Genomic DNA, 4,849 nt, shown 5'->3' on the forward strand with positions numbered 1-4,849 from the left:
GTGGAAGTTGAGGATGATGAATGGTAAAGGAAATTATGGTGTGCTTGGTATTATATGACATAAAGGGTTAATATTGATGAGAAATGCAGTTTGGAATGGATTGGTATGGTTTTGGTTGCATTTTTATGAGAAATTGGGGTAATAGTGGAATTAGGTAAAAGTTGGTTTTTGGTAAATTTTGTCTGATCATAACTTTTGCGTCGGTTTTCAAAATTAGGTGAAATTTATTTAGAATTAAAGATATTTGAAAACCCTTTAAATCGATATAAAGTTTGTGAAAATTTGAATTTTGTAGAGAAAGTTATGATCATTCAAAGTTGGTGTTAAAAATCTGAAATTCTGCAAGGTTGCAGAATTTCATGTTTTCTGATATGTGCGGACGCAAGCTCTTGTGCGGACGCACACCCTGCAAGAATTTTAACCTGTGCGGACGCACACATCTGTGCACACGCACAGGCAGGGGAGTGCGCTCTGTTTGCAATGCTAGCACAGCTTGTGCGCGCACATATCTAAGGAAAAACTTCAACTTGTGCGGACGCACATGTTGGAAAAGTCACTCTGTTGGGGGCGCTGGCACAGGTTGTGCGAGTGAACAGATTCTAAAAGTTTTGCCACCTGTGTGTACGCACACCCTTGTGCATACGCACACATTTTAACAATTTTCAGGCGTGCGCACGCATAGACCCCTGTGCGGCCGCACACGTCCTGTTTCTCAAATTTTACTTATTTTTCAACTATTTTACCTTCCCAACAAGGTTGTAAGCTTCTATAACACTATTTTAAGACTTTTGGGCTTGGTTTTGAGTATTAGAAAATGGAGGTCTAGGTTTTTGGCGTGCTGAGAATGGTTTGACATTAGGGGAAGGGCAGTTGGTATATGAGATAAGGATGATGAGCTTTTGGTATTCGAAAACTGAGTTATGAATGGACAGTGGTTGAGATGAGTCTGGGACTCGGATTGAGATGATGGATCTCTGTATATTGAAAATGCTTTTTTGAAAACCACTGAAATAATGTTTTACTGAGATTTTGAGACGCTATGTGCCCGGCAGGGACGGTGGTTAATCTCGCCTGTCGAGGTAGCGGCGGTGGCGTAAGGACAGTGGTTAATCCCGCTTACGTTGAGATGCGAGGTCGGAGGCAAGAGTATACTGGGCACTATATCTCAGGGGTTTCCATATAAAAAATTTGAAGGGCGATGTCTCCATGGAGATGTGTCGGGTTGGCAGTTGAACCGACAATGTGATTTCACAGCCAGTATGGCAGGCATTCATCATATGCATTTTTTATCTGTTTGTATGCTTTGCTTACTTGTAATGGCTTGCCTAATTGAATATTATGTCTACTTTCTATCTGAATTATTTGTCTTATATGCTTCTACTTGTTCTTTACTTGCATTGTAATTTACCTATGTTTTCTACTGGGATTGAGGAGGTTTGAAAGGCGGTGGCGATTGGATCGCATGGATGATCAGTTGGTGAAGGCTCTGGGACAGCGGTGTTTGGTTAGAATAGAAATCCATTAAGATAGATTACCTGGTTTATTTATGTTAAGGTTTATATTTTATGCTCATCTGTTTTAGAGTGCTTTAAGCTTGAATCTTGTGATGGATATGGAGTCTAAGATTGCCTTTGGCATCCCGGGGTCATATATCCTACATCACTGGGCATTGTTACCATACTGAGAACCTTCAGTTCTCATACCATATCTTTGTTGTATTTTTCAGATGCAGGTTGCAACCCACCTCGGTGAGTTGCTTTGGATGGTGATAGAAGAGGAGGATCTTGGATTCTTTTGGAGTCTTTTGGTTTATTTTGTTTATACATCTCTCCTTTTATATTTTGTTTTGCCTAGAGGCATGTATATGAGAGAACAAAACTTGTATAAGTTGTTTTCACTGTAGGGTTCTGTATACCTATGTATGGCTAGCCGGCTTAAACTCCACGAGTCGTGACTAGTTTCCTATGATATTATATACTTATCTTTTCTTATATCTTATCTGTTTCTTGTGCCTTAAGCTAGTAGCTTCGTTAATACGTTTTGCGCTTGTCAAATCATGTTTTTGAGCTATATCTTTCATCGGGCTTCTAGTTGAGCTAATTAGGGTGTTACACGCGGTGTAAATTGTAATTTGGAAATTTCACCTCTGTATTTCCTGGTCAAGTAGATAATAGTTACAAAATAATTACATAAAAAGTAATTAAAAATTTAAACGAAGATCACCCTATGAATTACTCGCGAAATTTGTCCAGTAATGAACAATTTGTCAGCACATAGCGATGAGCCTGTGTTTTCTCAATTGTTGTCAAAAAACTAATCTTTTACGATCTGCGAGGACTTCCTCTTGCTGGAAAAAATTCAGCAAGAATGTTAGAACAACTACTAGGAGTGTTGTCATTTTGATCGTCGTTATGATTTGGTCGGTTAAACCTTGTCTCAATCTCATCTTCCTTTAAATATCTAGAGCAAAAAGTTAGACATTCCTCCATCAGGTAACCTTCAACTATGCATCCTTTAGCTGTAGCCTTATTACGGACATACGATTTTAAATGCCCTAAAGTCCTGTTTGCAAGAAGATAACATTAATCTACAAAGACTAAAAATTATAAATAGACCCAACCAATTTAGTCATAAGATGAACCACAAAATATTAACATAATAGGATACCTTTCAACAGGATACATCCATCTGTACTGCACTGAACTAGCAATCATTCCCTCTTCTGTGGATGAATAACCAGGTGAACCATCACGGTGAAAAACGAAGGAGGGAATATCATTTCCATGTGGTAGAACATCAATGCAATTCGATGTTGAAGTTTTTCTAAGTTATCAATGGCTAGGGATTTGCCAGACACTTCTCTAAAATAGTTACACAACTCTATTAGCACAGATATCACCTCTCTAGGCAGGGATCTTTTAAAAGTGATTGGCAAGATGTGCTCCATGAGAATATGTGAATCATGGCTTTTTAGGCCAAAGACCTTCCTTTTCTTCAAATCAATGTATTTAGAAATATTAGAAGAATAACCATCTGGAAAGGAAACACTTTTAAGAACACTAAGAAAAAATATCCTTGTCAGCATTTGTCATTCTGAAACACGAAGGTGGGTACTTGGAAGAATTAGTGAACGGATGGAGCTGTTCTCGGATTCCCATTAATTGCAAGTCCTTACGGGCTGCCAAGTTGTCCTTAGTCTTTTGTTTGTCATCAAGTACAGTAAACAAAATATGATCACAAACATTTTTCTCTATGTGCATCATGTCAAGACAGTAACAAATGAGATTATCCTTCCAGTATGGTAAATCCGAGAAAATACTCCTTTTTTTCCATTGCAAAGCGTTGTTGCTAGCATTGAGAGCCTCTTGTGATCTTTTGCGACTGCTCTAAATTTGAGACAATATAGCACTGCCTGATAATGTTGTCGGAGGGCCTCTTGGTTCGGTAGTGCCATCAAATGAGTGCATGTTTTGTCTATACTCGTGGTTATGGGGTAACCACCGACAATGTCCCATGAAGCAATATTTCATCCTTGCTTTAACCTTTTGGATACTGTATCAAAGTTACATGAAGGACATGCAAGACTAGCATGTGTATTCCATCAAGACCTAGAAAATAACTTATAGTCCAAAATAATGCAACATGCATGTGAACAAACTTTCCATCAACAGAGTTGTATACGTAAACACCATTCCATAGTTCTTTTAACTCATTAATAAGTGGTTGTAGAAAAACGTCAATATTATTACCAGGCATCTTTAGACCAGGAAATATCATAGACATAATAAGAGAGGTGATAAACCACTATTTTATGATTCATATTGTGTTTAATTGTGTGATTTTATCAAGTCTTTGCCTACTTATTCATATGATTTACATGTATTTACAATTCCTTCCTAAAAGTGTTCTATGATTGATAACTTGCTTCCTAAAGATCTTTTAGTTATATATTTTTATCTTCCTTCGTACCATTCGATGTCGTGATCTGTGTGTTAAGTGTTTCAGACTTCATAGGGCAGGAATGGCATAAGGAATGAAGAGGAAGCATGCAAGAATGGAAGGAACAGAAAGAATTGAAGAGATGACCAGCGAGAAGTCACGCGGTCGCATGGCTGACGCGACCGCGCGAAACCGAAGAAATCACAGTGACGCGCTCGCGTGCCTGACGCAACCGCGCGGATTGGAAGCTACACGAACGACGCGAATGCGTAGACGATGCGCACGCATGGTACGAGAAACGCAGAGTGACACGAACACGTGGATGACGCGGCCGCGTGATGTGCACGATCTACAGAATTTCAGAAGTCGCTGGCAGAGTTTCTGGGCCGGATTTCAACCTAGTTTTCGGCCCATAAACACAGATTAGAGCCAGGGAACATGCAGAGGCAGAGAACAACATTCATTCGGCACAATTTTTAGTTTTTAGATCTGAATTTACTCCTCCCCTAGGTTTACACACTTGAACATTCATAATTAGGATTTTGAAGATTTTGGCTTTAGCTTTTGAGAAGAGTTTACCTCCGGTACTAGTCGCTATAGTTTGTTACTTACTTTTCATTTATTCTTCCATATTCTTACTTCCTCCAGAGTTGACATTGGATTATTTTCACAAGTTATTAATATAGACTATTTTTATTTTTAATTAATCTCTTTCATTATTATTTATTATGTCTTCTTTTATTTTCCCCATTGATTCTATGAAGTCTATAATTATGATGAGTGAGTAGTTCCATAGCTTGATTGGGAGATGATTGAAAGGAAACCTTGAGTTGAATTACTCAAGAGAGAAATTGTAATTGGGTTCATTGTTGGGTCACCTTCTAGTCATTGACACTAGTCCTTCCCAAGG

This window comes from Arachis duranensis, chromosome 1, assembly GCF_000817695.3.
Source record: "Arachis duranensis cultivar V14167 chromosome 1, aradu.V14167.gnm2.J7QH, whole genome shotgun sequence".
Lineage (NCBI taxonomy): Eukaryota > Viridiplantae > Streptophyta > Magnoliopsida > Fabales > Fabaceae > Arachis > Arachis duranensis.